Source organism: Chelmon rostratus, chromosome 22 (genome assembly GCF_017976325.1).
Source record: "Chelmon rostratus isolate fCheRos1 chromosome 22, fCheRos1.pri, whole genome shotgun sequence".
Lineage (NCBI taxonomy): Eukaryota > Metazoa > Chordata > Actinopteri > Chaetodontiformes > Chaetodontidae > Chelmon > Chelmon rostratus.
In genome coordinates, this window is record NC_055679.1 from 18,388,337 (window position 1) to 18,412,392 (window position 24,056).

The 24,056-nt window shown below is 42.8% G+C and overlaps 1 protein-coding gene across 3 annotated transcripts in view; it reads left to right on the plus strand.

Annotated features, from left to right (window-relative positions):
• The window catches only part of plxnb2a.1 (plexin b2a, tandem duplicate 1), a 164,991-nt gene that overhangs the window by 43,313 nt on the left and 97,622 nt on the right, over window positions 1–24,056 (plus strand). For 2 of the 3 annotated variants that reach the window (XM_041963494.1, XM_041963495.1), the window contains one exon: window positions 7,857–7,913. The exons of the other annotated variant lie outside the window; for it this stretch is intronic. The gene's annotated coding sequence lies outside the window, so the exon portion shown is untranslated. The remainder of the gene's footprint in view (window positions 1–7,856; window positions 7,914–24,056) is intronic. 3 annotated transcript variants of the gene reach the window in all.

Consider the following 24,056-nt stretch of genomic DNA (forward strand, 5'->3'; position numbering starts at 1 on the left):
TTTCCCCACAGATAACCGGGATCGTATTAATAATCTCACACCTAAATGAATGTGATCCATCAAACAGAGTCGTATCCATCACATCAGAGGTGGACGACAGGAGCCGTGTGGGACTGAACACCTTCCCCTGCGAGAAGCCTCGTTTCTCCCTTTGTGTTTTCCCTTCTGCCTCTCTGAGCATAAACCTGTTTGAGCTACACAGAAAATCAATAGCAGCTACTGGAAAGTTCTCAACTCTGGTAATTACATTTGTTTCCTGCCCATTCGCTCTTCTCTGCCTCCATGTGAACATTAGCTCTTATGCCTCATGCCGATAAAGCGTGAGGTTGTGAAGGTGTGTTATATATCCTCCAGCTCGGCAGCGGTGAAATGCAGGATGGAGGCACGATGATGCAAAAGTCAAGGATTGTGTTGATGATGCACTGTGATTCAGGATTATTGTGGGGTTTATTGATTAGATGTCCCTTGAAGAAATCTGAGTGATGGCAAGCCTTCCTTCTCACCATTTTAGATGATAGAAACCAACATTAGGCCAGTTAAATATTGAGTTTAGCCAACTCTCCAACTCTAGCTAAAGCTCTTCTACTGCTTTCACAATATGAAGAGATTTGAGTCTTCCAACATCCACCAGTGCCAGAAACTGAAAACTTCAGCTGTCTGTGGCCTCTTCCTGCGTCAGTATGTGAAGAATCTGTTATTGTGCTATAAAGCAATCCAGCAGACAACAGTGGATTTAACCATTGGGGTAAATTCCACTGAAAACCTATATGTTTTTATCGTTTCTCAGACTCTAAGGTGATGTTTTCTAATGTTATATTCAGTTTATTATGATAGAAAACAGAGAAAAGCAGCAAATCTTCATGCTGCAGGAGCTGAAACCAGCAAATTCTGAGCATTTCTGCTCGCAAGCTGACCTGCATGATGAATGAACCATCAAAAAACAGCAGATTAATGTTGTTTTTTTATCTACAAATAGATTAAAAGAGCAGTTGTTTCAGCTCGATATATCAAATACTCATATCCTGTAGGCTTGAGTTGTGGCTTTGAAAAGGTTGTTGCCTGCTGGAGTCCACACAGACTCATTGAAGTTATAGTTATTTCTGCCGACCGGTGACCAAATTTCACAACATTCACAGGAGCTTGTCAAAGCGCTGCAGCAGCATAACCCCTCTGCTGTCTATTGCGAAGTGGAGTCTGGAAGCCTTTCCATCTTCCCTTTTGGGTGTTTTTATGTTCACATAATACACCTTTGGCACAGAAAGGCCCAAGTCATGAACTTATTCTGCAGTTTTTTTGGCCACTTGTGGGTAAAACTCCACAACGAGCTGAACGTTGCACGCACAAGTTGGACATATTTGGACATATCAGGTTGTTATGGCTAACTTGTTAGCATCCAGCAGTTGAGTTCTGTGCCACAAAACCAAAAGAATGAGCCGAAAGACGCTAAAGCTCTGCAGCTCTCCAGCTGCAGTGCTGCAGATCATCCTCTGTGGTTTTCTTTCACATCGCGCTCAAGTCATTTGATTCATTAGTTTGATGTACAACTGTTGGTCAGTGCAGCTTTAGGTTTGATTTTCGAGCTTTGCATTCCTCACAGCATTGCAACACAGATACCACTGATGTGCTGGCGGCCTCCGGCAACGTCCATGTGGTCACAATATCCTGTCCTGATACCATCTGGGATCTGTGTTGCATATCATTCCTCTTCCGTATTTCCCTCTGCTCTCCACTCGTAACTAATTAAAAGACCATAATGTAAACACCGGCCACAGTTCGCAGCATCGTGTTGCTACAGTATGTCACATTTCCAGGCTTTGCTGCAGATTACTTGTAATTTTGAAGAATTTTATGGCTGCTGCAGTTATCAAGCATCTCCAGATAACAACTGAAAGGTGAGAAAGACAGTAGTTTTGAATATGTGACTATGTTCCCAAAGAAATCGCATTTTTTTTTATTGGAAAGTTGGTTTGTTTGAAGCCAAAAAGAAGCCTCTGTCCTGTGTGTGTGTGTGTGTGTGTGTGTGTGTGTGTGTGTGTGTGTGTGTGTGTGTGTGTGTGTGTGTGTGTGTGTGTGTGTGTGTGTGTGTGTGTGTGTGTGTGTGTGTGTGTGTGTGTGTGTGTGTGGTGCAGCCTGGTTTGCTGAGCCAGGTTGAGATGCTGCTCTCAGAGCTCTTCAAAGGCCTGCCATAAAACCTCTGGATCTCAATCGGATGCTGTTCAGACTCCACATTGTAATTACGTCCCAACAAATTCCTGTCTGCGTACTCCTACAGACCAAGATGAGTGTGTGTGTGCGTGTGTGTGTGTCGGTGTTTGGAGGGTGGTCGTTTGTGTGTACAGTTGATGTCTCTTTGGGGGGTTTATAAGCTGCGTGTTATATCACGTTAACATTGTGTTTAGGCTATTGATGTTTGTGTGTGATGCTGGTTTGATAATTACACAGATGTGTGTGTGTGTGTGTGTGTGTGTGTGCGCGCACCTGTGTGTGTGTACGTGCGTGTACAGCTTATCTTTTTTCATGCTCTTCTTCTCACCAAGTTTCTTTGGTCTCAATTGGATGTGAAAGGAAATCCCATGTCTGCAAGGCTTCCACCACAGGCACAGACCTGTGTGTGTGTTTGTATGTTTGTGTGTGCCTGTGTGTGTGTGCGTGCACGTGTGTGTAAAGCCTTTACCATGCCACAGTGGATTAACCACACAGTTTGAGCAGCAACACTGAGGCTGTGAAAGAAAGATTCAGAGAGGAGAGCTGAATCAGATGGAGGACGAGAGTTTAAGATTGATGGGAATAGACTTTAATTCCACAACACATGCGGCTCAAAGAAAGGAAGAAATTACCACCAGCGTTAATTAATCCTCCGTTCAAAGATTATTACAACCTCAGAGTGTCTCTGTTTTATTAGCTGCATGCTTACAGCAACTGTCACATTCCTGCATAATGTCTTTGAGATAAGTTGATGCCTTTGGAAGCAGAAAACAAAGGCTTTAAAGACTAATAATAATAGATTTCCACACTGTCCACAGCTGATAGTCGCCGCCTGCAGCACACATGCAGCGAATCACGAAATACGACGCAGCTCGAGGAGCTTTGCAGGTACGAGGAGGCGATCGGAGTGTTTGGAACAAACCGAGCTCAGGGATTAACGGTGGAGGAGCTGATTATGCTGCAGGACTTTGAGAACTTTCTATGGATGTTATGCATTGAGACAAAGGCGGCTAACTGTTGTTTTCATGAACTCTCACAGTCTTAACCCAAACCCAAAGCTAACACATTCCCAAAGCTGATACTCCGAGAAGCTGGAACGAGAGAGTGAAGGACTTTTTTAGCTTGATAAATGGCTTCAGTGATCATCAGAATTCTGCGTTTCGCTTCCTGTCCAGTTTCAGTTCATCGACCAAGCCTTGAATCCAGTTCTAGTTCCACAAAGGGCCAGAAAGTGTTGTTCCAGGTGGTTTCAAAGGCGGATTACCTGTGAGAGGTCAGTTGTTGCTACGAGATTCAGGCATGATCAACATTCAGAATCATGAAAAACTTGTGTCAGCCTGAGCTGATACTCGGCTGATGTAATTTTCATGGTATAAATACTTTCTGGTTTAGTTTTCAGGCATCATCTGAACTGTGTTCATACGACTAAAGTCTTAAAACTGTCAGAAATATGGAAGGCTGGCTCTGACTGCTTCTTCCTCTTTGATCAGATATTGTTCATTTTATTCTATGTTCTGCCTTTTTTACTGCACATTTGAGGATTCTGTCCCACTTGTAGAAAAATATATTTATTCTCAGCAAGGAAATGCATCAAAAAATATCCAGTATTTATCATTTCAGCATCAATACCTAACCCCAGTTCCATATATGAAATGAAACAGTGTTTAGTAGCTGCATAATATCCTGTAAATGATATAAAATGTGACTCCTTCCCAAACAGCTGCCATTTAAAAGTTCAGAAGGAAAAACCAGTAACAGCCCAGCGAGCAGCGCATTCATCTGCATTTGTGTCGGATGAGTTCACGCTGGTTCATTTGAGTGAAAAACCTTCCATCGTCCGCATGCAGCTCGTCTGCAGCGAGTGGCCCGACACTGGAAGCAGTGGGCTTAAACTGCAGGAGTGACGAGCTCTGTTACTGAGGGTAAATAGCCTGCTTTAATGACAACACACAGATCGTACAGCCAGCTCAACTCCAGTGGCCTTGATGCTGATGACCACACAGGAATCAATAACAGCGTTAGTATCAGTAAGATCTTATAAATTTCCATCCCAACCCTTGAAAATGCTACGTTAGAATAAAGGAAAAACGGTGAGTTGTTGCTCAGCTCTTCAGTAAACATGGAGGCTGTTTCACATCTGTCGTTTCCAGGGTCGGACCACACACTGACTCTGGTATTATTTATAGAAGCCGGCTTAAATCGGTCAGCAGATAACCGGCCCGACCGGTTCAGCGGCGACACAGCTGCTCCTGTCACACTGTGATCCGCGTTGACAGTTTAGTTAAGCGAGCGGTGTTGTTTCATATTGTTTCATCATTACTTGCGCGTTGCGACGCTGCTCTTACCTCAACCTGGCAGCCGCTCGGCGCCGCCTCCTCCTCCTCCTCCTCCCCGCCGCCCAATGAGGCGGCGACTCCACGCGAGTCATTAAAGGCAGAGAAAGCTCAGCTGCACACAGCCCTGCTCTCATAGCTGGCATTTCTCAGATAAGAAGCAGCCAGCACAACTGATTTACAAGGCTGCTCTCCTCCCTGTGTGTGTGTGTGTGTGTGTGTGTGTGTGTGTGCGTGCGTGCGTGTGAGAGAGAGACTGTGTTTGTGTGTTTTTGTTGATTTAAAGGACTCAAAGTGCAATAAACTATCATGAAATACTCCACCAGCGAAAACACATCAACCTGCAAATCACATCACAGCGTTCGACGCTCGTTCTCCATCTGTCATACAGCAGAGGTGTGTGTGTGTGTGTGTGTGTGTGTGTGTGTGTGTGTGTGTGTGTGTGTGTGTGTGTGTGTGTGTGTGTGTGTGTGTGTGTGTGTGTGTGTGTGTGTGTGTGTGTGTGTGTGGGTTTCTGTACATGTTGAACCTACATCTCCCTCTTCGTCCTCCTCCTCCTCCTGCGTGTATGTAATGCTTCTTCTCTGGTGTTCCTTCGGCTTGCAGGGTGTCTGCGTTGGCTCCCATTTCTTTCCGACAGTCATTTGATACACACATCGATATTACAGAGGAGGGGAATTCCAAGAACGCCGCCGTTAACTCCTTCTTTTATTGGATTTCAAGCCACCAGGGCTTTTCTGAATGCCAGCGGTTCCAGAGCATCTTTCTAGAGTTACCCAACACTGTGCAGGGCAGGGCTCACCTCACTGACCTCTTCTGGTTGAAACCACACCCAGCAATGATGTCACAGTGTACTGGCCACGCCCAGATACTCCTCTATGGGCAGTGTGACAATTCAACCACCGGAGGGCAGTAACAGGACCTTCGACTATGAGCGAGTGATACCTGTCAGAGATATTTTTAATACTTAGAGACCCTCACAACAAAACTAATTAGCTGTCACATATTTAACCTCATCTCAAGAGGTGAAAACCGCAGCAGCTTGTTGTCGGTATGATTTCTTCATGGTAAACATCAACCTACTGGGAAGTCAAGTGATGGCAAACACTAAAGTCTGCAGAGGCGTCATGCTAGGATACTATTCTTTCTTTATTTATTGCTGCAGATGTTTTTTTAGCTGGTTTTTGCCATCAGTTTGCACATCTGGATACTCTAATTTAGTTCAAGTCTGATTTTGATGGATGTCACCTGCTCTCTCCCCTCTAGCCAGACATTGTCTAATGTCAAACAATCATTAAGTCTGTACTAAAAGCTCCTCTCAGAGGTTACGGAGCTTTGGTACAAGACAAAGTTCGTGGTGCGTTACAGGAAATCAGGACATCAGAGTCCTCAGAGATCTAATGATGTTGTCCTCCGTCACAGTCTGAATTGACTGAATTATTCTGTGATTCGTTTCAAAATGAAAACCTCAAATTTCTCTCATTTGGGCCTCTTGGGCTCTTTGGGGAAATACCTGAAAATGTATCAGCACCATTAAACACAAGCTCTTCCTGTTTCTTTCCAAATGAAATTGGGTGATCCGCCGGCTGATGAGGTACACAGACGTAATCAGCCACTGCTCTTCAGTACCGCCGTGTTTATCAAGTCCCAAGGACGTTCTGTGCTGCGATACAGAAGCTCGTATTTACCGCTGCGTGGATGCAGGATTGATTGGCAGATGGTTGAATGGATTCATAATATCCAGTTAATTAAAGAGAGAACATGTTGAAATCCTTCCAACTGTCACTCGACTTTGTGAGAGGAGCAAAATGTCCCCCGCTGGAAAAGGGGCTGATGAGGGACGTGGACGCACAGCGAGAGGACACATGAGCAACGACTCATGGAGTTAATCGTCCCGTGGTGCTGATGAGACCGTGATGTTTATGTGTATTTACTGACAGTTTGAGAAATGGTGTCACAAATTATTGGTGATCAGTCAGGCGTTCGTACATCAGCGATTATTTTGATGATCAAAGCAAAAGCTGAACCATTTTTGGGTTCTGGAAAACTATGATGGCCATTTTTCACTGTTTTATGACGTTTTAAAGGAGTTTTAAAGTGTTTAAACCGCCATCTTGCAGCAAAGGATCTGTCTGGTTCGGCTCAGTGAACAGCTCTATGACTGATGGATGGCTTTAGCTTTGTGGTCATTTATTCCCAGCGCACCGTCTGTCAGGTGTGGATCCCAGGTTGAGGCAGTCTGTGCTGCACACGCACGCACCCTCAGCAGTTACCTGAAGGAGACGTTTTGTCCAAATGTCATCGTTTTCCTCAATGAATCGTATTTTGGTTCAGCGTGCCTTCAGCCGGCTGCAGCCTTTGCAGGAGGTTTGGCCTTATGAGTGTTTTTCTTTCCACGTTGCTTCCATCCAAACGAACTATCTGAACATCCGTCTTTTCTTCCTTTAACATTTTCACCGTTAGCTGTCGCCTTTGACGATGCAAGTGAACGCACCGATATGTGACATTAATGTATGAGTATAGTGGACGACCCCGTTCAACACGCCCTCCTGCGAGGCTTGATGGTAATTGATCCTTCCTGGGGGAGAACTTCAGGATCAGATGGCATAAAATCGACTCATTGAGTGGTAGCTGTGAAGTCATTAAAGAGCGTTAATCTCAGGTTGATCATCCTGCCGACTGTGGAGTGAAGTCCTCTGACTCACGGATGATTGGTGGTGTAGGTGGTTGATTAGTTCGGTCCAGGTTACATGGACCACTGAAGTCTGATTAGGCTGAGTCATAGAAAAAGTCGGAGGCTGAGTGCTGCCTCCATTAAGTGTAATTACCATCTGTGTGTGTGTGTGTGTGAGCGTGTGTGTGTCCTACTTTGTCAGACACCCCCGTCCGACTCTTTTAGCGGAGATAATGTGTGGGTGTCACCGCCTCTGAAGTCGACTTCCTCGCCGTTCCCGTCTCCTCAGATTTTAGCTGTTTCTCTGCATAATTAACCTTCTTTCAAATGGCAGTTTGTACCTCGTGGCTTCAATTTGGTTAATTTGCATGTTTAACTCTAGCTGACCGCTCGGGCTGATGGAACGGGAGGATTTTTATAAAGCTCAGATATAAACCAAAAATAGTTTCATCCATTGATGCTTTTAAAGCTCAAACGTTTTGCATCAGTGTTAATAAAGTTTGAATGTTAACACCACTGATGAATGTTAGCAGGAAGTTTGAATAAAGTCTGATGGAGTTCTCAATTTAAACGAATAATGTCGGAATGAAACCAAACGTAACCGAACTGCTGAATAAGAGCTGTCTCCTGTGTGTTTTGTGTAGGAGGGAGAGCGAGGTGGTCCATGTCATCAGAGTTGAACAGGCCTGATCACTGAACAGGTGAGCAACACGCAAGACTTCACCTGTCTGCTCTTCACGTGTGTCTGATCTACGGTTCAAATAACGTCCGACAGATGATCTGCTGTCAGTCAGCTGCTCATTGCTGCCTGGTTTAGGCTGATTATTCCAGTTATTTTGTTGATTTAATTTGCTGAAGCTCCAGGTGATGTCTTTGTTTTTTGGGACTCAGATATGTGCTGATGTTCAAACTGTAAAGAGGTGACTCTGCTCTGACCTCAAACATGCTGAACTGCTGTTCATTGTTACTCACTGGCCAACATGCACTCTGATGTTTTTCTGTTGAATTTTTCCTCAATTTATTGAAGCTTTTCACTTTTGAAGATTATTATTTTTTTGGCTGTTGAAGTTCTGAGTTCAGGTCCAGCGCCACCACCAGGTCAAAGTTTCCACTCGTCCGACGCTGCAGCTCCAGCCTCTAAACCTCTTGTTCTGTGCTAATATGCTAAATGTTAGCAAATTTCCAAATAATTGAAGTCAGATGTTTGTGTATAACATAAATTAGGCTGATTGCATCACCTCCCTCCTCTCAGACCTCCAGCTTTTGCTTTTTTATGTTGCAGTCATATAAACACATGAGCAGCTGCAGTTACTGGGTGATAATGGACTCATTACCTTGGTTAATGACGATCTACTCGAGCTATAAATCAGTATCCTGTTGGTGGCTTGGCCAGGTACTGGTCCTGGGTCTGAGGACTGGGAACCAGTGCAGATGGAGGATTGACCCTTTCTGACTTTCCGCTCGTGTTTGAGGAAGATGTCGACAACTTTTTCCAGGGAGTTTTCTGTTGTGTAATGAGTGTTACAGCCTCATGAGGCGGGTAACGCCGCATGTTGTTTTATTCATAAATTCCTCCACTCAGACAAAGGGTTCCTGCTTTCCCTTCTATAGGCGATGTCACATAAAATTCTCATAAAACCAGTTCATTAAACTGGAGTTGCTGTGTCAACACATAGTGTTGCAGAGCTGTTAGCTAATTATTTGGCCTTAAAACACACACACACACACACACACACACACAAACGCACATTATTCTCCAGTGCGTGCGTGCGTGTGTGTGTGTGTGTGTGAACACATGGGAAGCTGTCAGGGTGATAAAGAGCACACAGGAAGCCAAGTCTGATAGTACCACTGATACAGGAAGCAGTTCAGCTGTCATAATAAAACATTTATGGAACTGTGCTGATGTTTATCACAAACCGTCTTCAGTACAATGGCAGGCTGGCTATTAATATTTAGCTGTGTTTATTCAAAGTTATCATGTCTGCTGTTTCCTACAGTCACTGTAAACTATCTGAACTGTAAAGCCTCCACTCAGCTGGTTTGCTTTGAACTGGAGGAGCTCCTGTTGTTGCCTCGTCTGTGACTGGACTGAAAATCAAGCCTCAGTACTTTCAAGTCAGGCACCAAAAACAGGCACTGGATTCCTGCTTCGATCTGTAATCTCATTTACTTACTTCTCCAATTAGATAGTTCCTCATTTAAACCAGATTTAGATTGAATTTCAATGAGAAGTTCTTATTACAGCCCTGATGCTGGGATGCCGTGTAAAACCTCAATAAAACAAAATGTGATAAACTGCAAAACCTTTTTGACATGAAGTCAACTGGAAACAGTACAAAAAATATATATTTAATATTGAATGATTGTATACTTGTTATGATGCAGCAACACGTTTCAAACGAGTTGGGACAGGAGCAACAAAAGACTGGGAAAGATGTGGAACGCTCCAAAAACACCTGTTTGGATCATTCCACAGGTAAACAGGTGGATTGGGAACAGGTGATAGCATCATGATTGAAAGGCTCAGTGGTTCACAGCGAGGATGGAGCGAGGGTCAACACTTTGTGAACACGTGATTGGATAAAGAGATTAACACCTGGACTCAGGAACACTGTCTGTAAACACAGCTTGATTGGAAATGACTGACTCTGGTTTTATTTCACACAAACACCTTCTTGTGTCTGGACGACCTTAAACTTTGGCTTCTTTTGTACAATGAAAGTAGAGGAAACAGGTTTGTAATTCTTGATGGAAGGTATCAATGAAAGTGTTGTCTTGGTAGTGAAGCTGAAAAACTCAAACAATATGTAGCTCAAATCACAGACCTAGAATTAAGATCTACTCAATTTTTTCAGTTAACTTTTTGACTTGGACTTATTACACTGTTTGCATTTAAAAACCCTAAAGCTGAAAGGCAAAGAGCTCAACTTTAATATTCTGTTTAACTTTTAACTGATATATGTTTATTCAGTGTATTTTAATTTATTGTTTGTAGACGTGATGTGTCAACTTCCTCTTCTATGCAGATGACACTTTGCTATATCAGTCACCCTCCTCTGCTTTTAACCAAGGAATTTGTTTTGTTAGGAAGAAGCAGTAAAAAGGACTAGATGTAGCAGTTAAGCATTGATCTGAATGGCATTTAGTGATGATGAATGAGTCTTTTTAAGTGAACACTGGTTTAGAAACAAAGCTGAGATGTGGGGTTTTTGCATGTTTCTGTGAATGAAAGAAGCGTAGGTGTGAAGCAGGGATGAATCAGGTTATGGCTGATAGAAAGTCAGCAGAACTGAGAAAAGACAACAGAGAGGAGCAGCAGAACAAAGAGGGTCTGACAGAAAACTATAAGCAAAGTAAAAGTCAATAGTTTAGTTGGTTAAATCCTGTATTTACTTTATTGCGGTGAATGTCCCCTCTGCATTCATTTTTTGCACATTTTCTTGCGCAGGGTCCAGTTGGAGGAATCCTTCCAGAGCTTTCAGCCTCATCTTGTGGCTGAAAGCTCTGGAAAAACAAGGTCAAGACAAAGCAGATCAGACCAAATAACGATGAAATATTGATCAGTGGTTGTTTTTTATCGGACATTTGTTATTGTTTGTGTATTTCTGACATTTCACAGACTAAACAATTACTTGAAAAGCTTTAAATAAGCAGATAAACAGTTAAAATAATAATTAGTTGCAGTCCTGCTTCCTGCTAACAGCCCATTTAAATAGAGCTCGTTGTATATATCCTCATATCCAGTTTCTTTACTTTTTTTTTTTTTTTACTAGTTTTAAAGCACTTGAATCTTCTTGAGTCACACATGCACACACACACACACACACACACTCTCCTCTGGGAGGTGTACAGGAAAACTCTGGTTTGTTTTGTAGAGGGGAGTTCAGTGTGTTTGCATCCTCATTTCTGAGTGGGTGTTTGTGTGTCTCAGAGGGGAACTGCAGCTGTGAAGGCTGGCTCGAAAATGTGAACTACACACACACACACACACACACACACACGCACACACACACACCAGAGAAGACAGGGACTGTCGGTATTATTGTCAACAAATGTAAGCGTTCCCTTCCTGCTCCAGAAAAAGCTCCTTTCTCAAGGCTCAGATGCAGATTGAGCAGCTTTGGGTCGACGTTGTGAACATGTGATCTGTTATTGATGGAGTCTTTGGTCCTGCAGAATTACTGCACGTATTTCACATTCAGAGGAAGACTTGACTCCAAACCATCAGCTGTGTTCTTCCCCAGGATCCTCTCAGCTTCCTTCTTTAAGGAATTTTCAAGGCCGAATGCAGTTGTGAGGATTAAGGCGTAGCATTTGAGGATGTGACGAGCTTTTTCCACTCATTTTCTAGAATGCACAACATTGAAATGATGGTTAATTAAAGTCCTGTTTCATGCATCTTACATGTTATGTCAGACAGATGAGACAGCAGCTTATACTGGGCCTCAAAACATGATTATTTAAGTTTCATACAAGAAGCCCAAATAAATAAACTCTCAGCTAAAGCAGCAACAAATAAATAAATAAAATGCTAAACAAATAAACTGAAAATGACACTTAAGCTTCACTGGATATCAGGACAGTGTCACTTTAAATAAACCAAAAAATGTATTATTATATACCAAACACCCCCCAAAAATCACCAAATCATAAAAAAACTAATCAGTTTTTTTTGTAGCACAGCATGATGCTGTTAATGAAGGAATGTCCAGTTTCCTCTCGTCTGTTCTGCGGTGTAATATGTGCAATTAGCTAGCATGGCTATCGTTAGCCTAGCCACCGTAGCCAGTCTGACCATTATATAACAACATTTGAAGACCAACTAACCAATAATATTTATTTTTGCTGCATTTGATTTGTTAGTAGAACGTGTTTACAGACTCCACCATACGAGACTCCACATTGCTGAACATTAACCCGGCAAAAGTATTTATTGTTCACCATAAATACTTTAAAAACAGCATTTTCTACCAGCGGAGGTATGATAGGTCGCAGCCTGGACACCTGTGATAGGAAAGTTGGCCAAAGCTATGAATTATATGGATTATAAATAAATGTACATTCATGATATCAGCCTCTGATTGTTTTTACGACATGTTTAAGCCACTGAGAGTCACCTCATAGCTGTCGACGCTCAGAATCTTTCACAGTTTGATGCAGTTCACACTTGACAGACTTTAGCCCCTCCTCATTGGATCTTTATTTATGCTGGATATAGTTTGAATATTGCATTATGATATATATATAATTCAATATTTCATTGAATATTGTATGAAGCGGCTGTATTTGAATTCAGAGACAGAAACGCTGGTGGAGACAGAAGGAAGAAGACTTACAGAAGAATGAATAAATGAAGGATTAGACAGAACAAAGCAGGAAGTGGACCTGGCCGCAGGAAAGCGCGCTAATGATTTGGTCAGATTCGGACAATGAGAGGCCGATTGTGTCGGCCTTTGTGACGGCGAGCGCGTCCGTGTGTGTGGCTTCATGAAAACTCTGTAAATGTGCTGATGCACTTCTTCGACGGGGCGAGGAAAAAAGAGCGATCTCTCTTATCTCGCCTCCTTTATTCTATCCAGCGTTCAGATGGGTACAGCATGAGATGAGAGAATCGGTTTGTATTGAACATGGCTGAATGCGGCGCTGATGAAAGCTCACGCTGATAATAGCTTTTTCATTATGTCCTTAGCCGGGCTTGGCATTTCATTTGCTATTGCAGAGAGAGAGAAGTTGTGATTTTCACTGCCGCCGCCGCCGCCGCCGCCGCCGCCGCTTTGGGTCAGAGCCTCGTCCTCTGACTGCCGTTCGATTGTATGTTCTGAATATTATTCCTTATATTGCATTTCTGCGCGATTAAGCTCCGAGGAGAGACCTGGGTCTGATGGATTGCATTTACTCCTAAAAGTAGAAGCGAGAGCAACCTGAAGCAGCTGTTCGGGATGAGATTTTGCCCTGTGGCCCCTGTGGCCCCTGTGGCCCCTGTGGCCCCTGTGGCTTTGTGGATTTTAACGGGATTCATGCTGCTGTAATTAGTCGATTTCACGGCTACTTTTCAAAGCCAAACGGTGGTTAAGTTGTAACTGAGCAGATTCGTGTCAGAAGAATTTCGATCATGGATATTTTATTTTTTTATTTTTATTTTATTTATTTATTAAGGACAGTGCACATTGATGAGCATTGCTGTGCCAGTTTATAGCTGATTAGCTAATTTTCAACTGTAGTCCTTGGGCAGAATGTTGATTGCCTAATAAAACAACATGGAAGTACACATTACATAAAAATACAATTAAAAAATACACATTTCAAAATTACATTCACAAGCCTCTGAATTTAATACAGTCCAACTTAACCAGATCCAGTGGTCTCAGTCTACTTAATGGACACACTTCTGGGCATCCTTTACCCAGTCTTTAAGCTTTCCTTTAAAAGAGAAATACAGTGATCCCTCGCTATAACGCGGTTTACTTTTCACGGTTTCGCTACTTCACGGATTTGCGTCGTGCATTGTGTTCTGCATTCTGATTGGCTAAAAAGTCCCTCCGCTTCTTCTCTACCTGTGCGTCAATAACGTTGCAGTTTAATATGTACACGTACGTAAAACAGCTCCCCAAATTTACATTACGTTCGTGCAAATTCTCTTGTAATTTCGAGTTTTGCCTATCACTATGTTCTTCTCCCGAACAAACACACCTGCACCGCGGGCTTCAGAAGAAGAAAACACTGCAGGGCGGAGTCAGGATGCAGCGGCTCAGTCTGAAGAGCAGTGAAATACACCTGAGTCACTATTTGTCCGACTGAACTTTGTATTTTTTTCATAATCATTTTTAATTTTCTCCCGTTTAATCCAATCACTCGGGTCGCAGTGGGCGGTGCTAATCTCCTCAATTTGAAGCCTTCTGTTCACACTGATGATTAAAATTATTATTTGACAGCACAGTACAGAAGTTATTTGTTAAAAAAAAAACGTTTCTAAAGTACTTTAATTTGTGAAACAAATGCTTGAGCCTGTAAAATGGTTTGTTCTTTCTTTTCAATGTATAATAGAGTATTTAATTGTACAATAATTGTAAAAAAAAAAATAAAGGTTTCTACTTCACGGATTTTGCCTATCACGGGTTCTTTTTGGAACGTAACCCCCGTGAAAAACAAGGGTATACTGTATGTAAGACCTTCCCTTACTGTGGTGGGAAGACTGTTCCAGAAGCCCCCCCCCCCAGGACAGACAACACATTTCTACCAAATGTGGTGCGTCTGGAAGGGATCTCTACGTCTCCTCTGTCGCAGGCCCTGGTGGTCATACCCCTGACAGTCCTGTTTTTTATAAATTCATTCAGAGGTGGGGGGGCAAGACCGTGAAGACTTTTGTATATAGCGCAGGCAAATTTAAAGACCTTAAAACTATGAAAACTATACTTTTTAAGGATAATACAGATGTGATACGAGTAAGATTTTTGTCCAGTGTCTTTAAAGCTTTTTTATAAAGGGATTCTATTGGTTTAAGTGCGGTTGAACATGCCAGTGTCCAGCTAGTGAAACAATAATCAATGTGTGAGGAGATCAAGATTTTCTCAGAAGATTTGAGGAGACGGATCGTGTTGAAATCCCACCGTGGGATTACCCTGTCAGACTTTCAGTGAATGGAAGGCAACACCCAGAGCTCATCAATTATTCAGATGATCGACTAGTCGACAGAAAATTAATTGGCAGCTGTTTAGATAATTGATTTAATATTTAAGTCATTTATCAAGAGGGAAGGCTAAACGTTATCTGGCTCCGGCTCCTTGAATATGACGAGTTGTTGCTTTTCTCTGTTTGATATCAGAGTAAATTGATCATCTGTGTTTGTTAGATAAAACATGATGATTTTCTGACATTTGATAGCCCAAATGATTCATCTAGAAAATAATAACACTGAAAATCACTGAAAATCATTGCTGAATGTCTGTTAATCCAGCCACTGCAGTTTAAACTGACTGGGATGTGTTGCAGTTGACCAGATTTAGCTTTAGGTCTTTGGGTTCAGTGAAGACAACACCATCCAGAGCAGGAGGAGGACGAGGGTGTCACAGCCTGTGCTTACTTGCGATTGGTCAGTTCTTTTTAACCTGCTAATGTTAGCATTCGGCTATGCTTGGCTACCACAGCTGAGGACAGGTGAGGCTGGGAAACACTGAAGCAGGATCGTCAGGTACAGGTGAGAACGTTAAATACCATCGAGGAAAATCCAGCTGAATGCAGCTTCCATGAGTTTTAAGATAATCGGACTGTGAAACAGGGTTTTACAATTCCAACACGGCGCTGGATGACTCGGTGTGTCTTTTGCCGGATCCTCGACTTTGGCTCCTCCGCCTCATTGAAGTGAATGAGGTCAATCTGAAGTGCAGCTTCAGATTGACATTTTTTTTTTTGCTGTGGCTGCAACTAACCATTATTTTCATTGTCGATTAATCCGTCGATTGTTTTCTTGATCAATCGATTAGTTGCTCTGTCTATAAAATGTCAGAAAATGATGAAAAGTGTTGAGGTGACGCCCTCAAATGTCAAATATATTCAGCTAACTGTCATAGAGGAGTGAAGAAACCAGAAATATTCACATTTAACCCTATAATGCATATTTGATACATGCATTTCTGAAACGTTTTGGTAAAAACTTTGCTCAAAACGATACAAACAAAAAAACATATTTGCAATTTTTTTTATAAAAATAAAAGTTAAAGGGCCAAATAAAGTCTTCAAATTGAGAAAAATAGATTGTTCTGTCCATTATTTCTTGGTTCGGGCATTATAGGGTTAAGAAGCTGCATTAGAGAATTTTGACTGTTTTCCTTTAAAAAAAAAAAAAATTAATCAATTATCAAAATAGTTGATGATTGATTAATGCTTGCAGCTGTGCGCGGGGCGGCTGAGCGTGGGGCAGCTGTGCGTGGGGCGGCTGAGGGTAGAATTGTAAGTTCTTCTCTCCAGGGCTTTTGTCATTTGAGATTTTCACTTGGACCCAAAGAGACAAAAGGAAATTTGGAAAATTCTCTGAAGTCATACTGGGAGAAATTTTAACTTGTTTGACACATTGACAAACTTCAGTAATAAACCAGGAAAGAACATTTTTATTCACTGAAGTCACTGAAGCCCTCTGACTAAGTAACGGACCGCTATGGAAAAGTCATAACTTCCCGTGGAGGCCAGCCTCAGCCCAGCTCCCTTTGGTTGCATCAGCATTGTTTACACGGTCGACACCTCATGCTCGCGATCTGCAGGGATGCCTGCTGGGAGAGGGTTTTTGTTGGTGTAAGAGTCCGGTTCGTTACCGTGCAGCCTCCTCCTCTCCGACTCCCTCTTCCCTGAGGAATGTCGGTCACGTTGAGCCGAACCAGATGTTGCTCCAGCTGATCCAGCCGTCCATCGCTGCTCTGCAACACCAGTTTTTAAAGGATGATGGAGGTATTTTGGGGATTTCGCTGAAAGTTTTTAGCATTTTCTCAAAAATATTATTGTTCAGTTGGCGGGAAAGCTGCCAAAGCTGCGCTTAGATGACAGCAGGCCATGTGTTTCTGCATCACACTGGTGAATTACTGTAGTTTCAAACTTCTGTTTGCTTTTTAATGTTTTGTTCAATAAATGATAAAATCTGCCACATGGGGAAAACATTCAGATTAATTTGGTTTCACATGGTTTTTGGACTGAATCATGTGGTGAAACAATCGATTGGTTGATTAGGAATCCTCAGTTTTGATAATCGATGGCTGAAAAGCCTCCAGTCACACCAGGAAGTGGCACAGAAATGTTATTCATGTTTCTTAGCAAAATAGCTAATAATGCTGTGTAATAAAATATAATATATAGTATTATTATAAAATAATAACAATAATAATACTAGAGCTGGTGAGCTCAAGGCTCACATGTTAGCGAGCTGAGAGCATGCTAGCTGAGAGAATGCTGGCTGAGAGAATGCTGGCTGAGAGCATGCTAGCTGAGAGCATGCTAGCTGAGAGCATGCTAGCTGAGAGCATGCTAGTCACGGTAGCTCTCTGAACCTGTTTCTACTCTGTCGGCCTCTTTACTCTCCTCTGACATTCTCCTTTCTGGATTGTTCATCATTTAATTCAATAAAGAATTATCGAAGTGGGAAAAAACAGCCTGCTTAGCTAGCTTGCTAACTCTCAAATAAGTGGTGTTACCAGCTAGCTTTAGTTAGCAAGCGTGCTAGCTCAGTTTATTTAAAGACTGTATACGTGTGTCTGTTATTGGAGCAGTTTATACTCTGACAGGTTTAATAAAGCGTTGTTGTTCAGCGCAGGCTAAAAGCTACGATAGCGTCCTGTGTTGTGGACTCAAAGACCAGCCCTGTTTAAGTGGTTTGCTGCCGGCTAGCAGTTTAGATTTGTGTGTTTAACCTCATCAGAGTTGAATTAGCCATTTTAAAAGCTGGTGTGAGCGGCTCTAACAGGATTGGTCCAGTTTTTCTCTGAAATATGTTTGCTTGCTGTCATAATTCTTCCCGTTCGCTGAAACTTCACGTCTCGAAGTGCTGGAGGACAAAATCCACAGTCCTCGTTTTGTCCCAGAATGAATTCAAAAGTTCATGTGAAGTTAATTTGAGGCTTCGGCTCTCTGTGTTAATCACATCACGTGGCCGTCCTCCAAAGTCTTAGGACAGTTATGTAAAGACAGACTCAAACATGTCACACGTTTGCTTGTTAAATGAAGGATTTACTGCACTTCTGATTAAAACTATTAAATAAGAACAATAAGAAGAAATTATTAGTATAAATGTACACTTTTAAAGACATGTACAAGGCTTTTTTGATGTTCTATAAAGTAAATATTTAAGTGATTAGTTAATATTATATTTGAATCCGTAGCCAGGAAAATGAACAGATCTCTCTCATCTGTGTCAAATACTTCCGTTGAGTCCAAGTGGACAACAGGACGGTGGACTGTGGTTGTTTTTGGCGTCTCTCGGTTATGGATGGGTGGAATTAAGCGAAGGTGAAGCTGGCGGGCGTTCGGTCAACCTTCTCCGGGGAAATAAAGGAGCATCACCAGACTTGTTGCGAGGTAATGTCATTTTATAAATCCTCAGAAATGAGTTTTCACAGGGAGAGACATGGGAGTGGAAGGAGGTGAGATATGGAGGCCGGGGAGGGAGGTAAAGACCAGGAAGAGGAGCGAGGAAGATTTTTAGGCCTTTTTAGGTCTTTATGTTTTCAGGTTGACCTTACATACGTACGCACATATGTCCATCCCATTCTTGTGAGCATGATATCTCAGATTTAAATTCTGCACAAACTTGCACTTAAAGATGAACTGATTCGATTTTGGTGTTCAGAGGTCAAAGGTCGCTGTCACCTCACACAACACGTTTTTGACCATAACTCAAGAATTCAGACGAGGATAAGATGATGAAGTGATGACATTTTACATCCATATTTTACAGTTTGCAGCTTCTCTGCAGCAGCGGCCATATTTGAAGCATCGCAGTCACCGCGAGCTGATTGGTTGTGCTGATGTTGATCTTCAGGTGACTGTGATGTGATGAAGCTCTCCGTCAGTCCTGTGGACTCCTCTGGACAAATATTCTCTAAGTGAAGACGGCATGTTTTATCTCTGGACATTATTCACTGGACTCATACATGTTAACATAGTGAGAACTTCCATTTCACCAACAAACACTGAACGCCTTTAATTAAACTCCTTCACTGCAGGTTTTATCTGAGCCTGGACAGACGTGCATGTAAATGCAACCTGAGTGACCGGTGGAGTCTCGAGGAGGCGATTCTACGTCTTTAATGCGCTCACATATTGGTTTTTGGTCGGAGATTCATCTGCCCTCCGTCTTTTTCTCATTTCCTTCTTTGCAAACACGTCTCTCCAAACGAAGGAATTCTTCAGCCAACATGGATCCGTTTAGTTTTCCACTTCATTTCGGAGCGGGTCCGTCTCGGCGGCCTTGATCAGAGCACACTGATAGAGCCAGATTCAACATTTCCTGTCAGACTGTCAAACAAACGGCTGCGGCTCGGGTTAACTCCCCACCTTTTATCTCTCCTCTCCCCTCATTCCTTGCTTTCCACCTCCTCTTTCTCGTCCTCGTATTCCTCATTTCATCTCCCCCTCAATCCTCAGACCTTCAAGTGGGTCTTACAGATTCCTACTGCTGCCGCCACAGTGTGTGAAGTTGCTGCTGTGCGATGCTTGTTAATGCACGAAGCCTTAAATTCAGTTTTACTTTCCTTTATCTGATTCTTTCTAATAAATAATGTTGTATTTCCAACTTTTTTAAGCCCTGAGTCGTGTCTGCAGGTAGTCCTCTCAGCCCCAACAACCTCCACCAATAAAGTAGGGCAGCTCAGCTGGCATTGGTTTGAGTTGCGTTGAGCGCTCAGTAATAACCGAGGGCGACTCAGATGACCAGATCAACGTTTTTATCAACTCCTCTCGTCTCTTATCTGGATTATGGCGGCGGGGCAGTAAGAGGATGCAGTTCAGAGAGACTTCCCATCCCCAGTGGAAACTACACCCTTGCTTCTACTAACAACCTCGTGCATAAGGACGCCGATGCAAACACACGATTAGCGTCTGTTAAACCGTCAGTTCTTCAATAAACTCCTAATTAATCAAAGCAAATTCAAATGAAAGGCAGAATATCTGTCAATTATCAGACTTACAGTGGAGTCATTACCCCCCCTGAACCCCGAAACACTGCAGCAGCCTTACATAAAGACAGGATTTTACCCTGCATGCCTTTGGCCTCATAAACAAACTGATTAACTCTGTGTGTGTGTGTGCGTGTGTGTGTGTGTCTGATCTGGTGACACTAAGCAGAAGTGGTCTGCTCTGCTTTGAGCAGATGAGGAGGAGAGAGAGGGAGAGCGATGGAGGGATGAAGAGATGAAAACAGAGAGGTGGTCTGTTGTGTTTGGGAAATGGGTCAAGAGGAAGTTGAGGGAGTGTGTTTAAGTGTGTGTATTTGTGTGTGTGTGTGTGTGTGTGTACTTGATGTTTCACAGCTGAGACCGTGTTGTCGGTCAGTGTGGGAATTCGCTCTGTGTGTGTGTGTGTGTGTGTGTGTGTGTGTGTGTGTGTGTGTGTGTGTGTGTGTGTGTGTGTTGACGGTGCATAGTTAAATTCCACAGGGAAGCCAAAGCAACAGCGCCTCTGTTTCCTGTCCTAATTGCTTAAAATCCTACACAAATAAGCCTACACACACACACACACACACACACACACACACACAGTCATTCACACATTTAAAAGCCGGTGTTTGAAAAGGACTTATGCAGATAGTTTTGGCATTTGCATAGTTTTAGCACTCATTATCTCTTTTGACAGAATTGCTCATTTATCTTTTTCACAGATCTTGAGCACAGTTTTGTTTTTTTTTCTTCCTCTTTACAGCATTTCACCTGCGTCGTCTTTCCTTTGGTTCGTCTCCCACCTCCTAAATTCACCTGTGTGCTTCAACTAAAGCTGGATGTTAAAAAAACATCACAATTTTAATCATTTCTTTTTCTGCAAAATGCAGCAACGCTCCAACATGATTGAAATATGACGAAGCTTCTTCAGTGTGAGGGTTTGCTGCTTTTATATCACTGTGAACTGAATGTCTGACAGAACAAAGCATCTGAGGACGCCAGCGAGGTCTTTAAATGTTCTTCACATTTTATACATCAGGAGATAAACTGACTCATTGAGAAACAGGTTTGCAGAAGAATACATAATGAAAGTAATTGTTAGTTGCGGCTCTAGTTGATCATCAATAATGGAAAACTGTGCATCACCTGCAAGCCTGTCATTGTTATGCATATTCAACAGATACAGTAGATGCAAATTAGCTGCTGGCTAACTCTGGAGCAACTTTAACTGCGCGCTATCCCTGCAGCGATAAACAGTGAAATCAAACCAACAGGTTATCCCACACGGCTGCAGGCCGTCAGCGCCAGATGACTGAACTAAGCGGAGAGCAGGCGTTCATTCTAATAATCAGCTCCATCAGAGATAAAGCAGAAAAGTCCTCACACCAGTTCATCCCCTGCTGGGTTTGATTCAGCATCAGCCTGATACCTGCAGACAGCTGCTAGCTGGCGTTAGCTGCACAGGTGGAGACGGGGTGAACTAAGTCCAGCCTGCACTGCTGCACACCAACCAAGCAGGTTTATTCCTGTCTGCATTCTGAGGGCTTCATTCATACATCATTTATAGCCTGACTTATATCATATTTCTCCCTAAAAACATGCCACAAACGTATTTCTTTATGTTTGATATGTCAGCAACTGGAAACAAAAAAATACGACCCTGCTGAAAATCTCTGCAAATTAGTGCATCTTTCATTGGATAATGAAAAAAACATCAAATTACTTTTTTTAAAACTCTTTATTTGTTAGTATTTTCATTTTTTCCAAAAAGCAAAAACCAACTGAACAAACAGTCAGTGTCCGGGGGTACAGTCAATACCTCCAAAGGATAAATTATCCTTTATGTGCATCACATACATTTAAGACACATTGTCACATTTACAACAGAGTCACTCATTGGCCAAATAAACAGTCCATTTCTGCCATCGTTTCTCACCCAGATCTTTTTGAAGTCAGATTGAGTATGTCATTTGTTCCAGGACATGTAGTTGTTTTACTATATTAACAAAGATATCACTGGTGGGGGCGTTTTTCTGGAGCCAACATTTTGTCTGCAGAACCTTGAAAAGGTAATTATCAGCTCTATTTAACTGTCCATAAGAAATATTTCCGAGATAAAGGGTTGAAAATGATACATCAATGTACCTTTGAGATAATTTTAGCCACTTCCCTCCAGAAAATCTGGATGGGAGGGCAGGACCAGAAGACATGAGTCTGGTCTGCCATGGTCTCTCACAGTCTCTCCAGCAGGCCAGTTGTGTTCCAGTTTGTTTAGACTTCTGCTTGGAAGTTATAAAAAAATTACTGAAAACTTCTGATACAAATTAAATAATTTTTTTAATGTAAGTAATCAACTTAAGAGATTTCATGGTGATATCTGTTAGTTAATACCTGCAGCAGCTCCGTGGAGTTCAGCCATCATTAATGTTATTTACACCTGTGTTTTTCCCACTCTAACATGTCAAAGTATCTGCTGGGTGAAAGTCTGCAAAGCCGTCATGATTTCACACTCTGCAGCTGAAGCATTCGGCCGCAGAGACGGGACGCGCTGATGCATCTGCCACCGAAGGTCACCGAGTGCGTGAAACAGGAGCCGTCCAACGGCGAGCTCTCGGTTGCGTGGGATGTGCTTTATGGGGACGTTTTAACCGAAAAATGCATCCTTAGCTTTGTCAAACTGTGATAAACAGAGCGCGTGACCCGACATCAGTGCCGGCCTCAAACGTCTCTCACCCGGCGTCACATGTCACGGTCACAAGAACGACACCGTCTGCAGACAGAGAGACAAAACTTCAAAATTTCACTTGAGTTTAAAGGAGAAAACGTGCTGAAACAGCCCATAAGCTGATTTAGAAACTGTGGAATTGGTTATTTTCACGCAAAAAATGCCAAAAAGAGTCATTTCCAGCTTGTGTGATGTGACATTTTGCTGCTTCTCTCTGTTTTATATCACTGTAAGATGAATCTTTGCGGGTTTTGGACGTCAGCTGGTGATGCCTCTTTGGATTCTGTGAAGTTATTATTGGCGTTTTTCACTGTTTTCATTTGCTCCGACGAAACAAGACACTTGAAAGAAAATGTGATGGAGCGGTTTCTCATATTTTTTTCAGTCAAGTAGTTGGCAGAGTGATCAGTAGCCGTGTCTCCGTCAACCTGTTTTCATGCACATTTTGAAGCGTTGCGAGAGAAAATTCAAAAAGATTGCGATGAACAGTTTTTACATTCAACTCGAGGTGGTTTTTGCCGTTTGGAAGAAGAGTTCATGAGCTTAAAGGGAGCTGGAAACAGCCTTTTCAAACAAGCTTACGTTTGCCACAGGAGGAGGTATAGCTGACAAATACAACAAATAAAAACTCATATCTGCTTCCAAATACATCACAGAAGCACCGATGGCTCGCTCTGTTCCGCGCCTGACGACGAACAGCTTGTGCTTTGACTCGCAGTTTGTGGTGCGTTTAAAGTCCGCGTGTCGAGTTAATCCTAAAGAATGTGAACACAGCTCCGACTCACAGACAGACCGCCGTCAGGTTTCTGGCCCTGGAGGCTGTGGAGAGAGGAATCCCTGTTTGTTTAAAACTTCATTAGACCGCTGAGCCAACGACGACACCCAAACTGAGTCCAGAACTGCGAGCTTTTCAAGGATGAAGCACACTGACACTCGTGTTCAGTCTGTCTCAGCGTGTGTGTCAGTAGCTCACCGACGTGAAGCATGAACGTCATTGTGTTGGAGTGTGTTTGGGGTCTTTGTCTGCGGGCGTGGCTGCTGTTGTTCGACCGTCTCTCTTGGCACATGACGCATGACTCATGGTGTGTTTGTGTTTGTGTGTGTGTGTGTGTGTGTGTGTGTGTGTGTGTGTGTGTGTGTGTGTGTGTGTGTGAGACAGACAGGTTGTGTGTGAGCTTTTGTTTCGTGGTTTTTTTCCTGGCGTAGGGGTCAGACGGCGAGCAGAGGGCGTCCCTGCCTTCAATCTGGACCTGCTGTGTGTGTCTGTCCTCCGTCTGCCTCACTTTTACATACAAGTTCAGCCAAAAGTGGCGAGAAAATCAGGATTTATACCGCAGCTGCTGATATAAAATCAGAATAATGTGCGACGTCGTCCTTGTTCCATTTACTGATTCAGTGGCACTTATTGATTCTTATTGAACAGAGTGAAAATGAGGCAGACGGGAGGTCAGTGGAGGGTGAGCTGAGCGAAGAAAGCATAATAA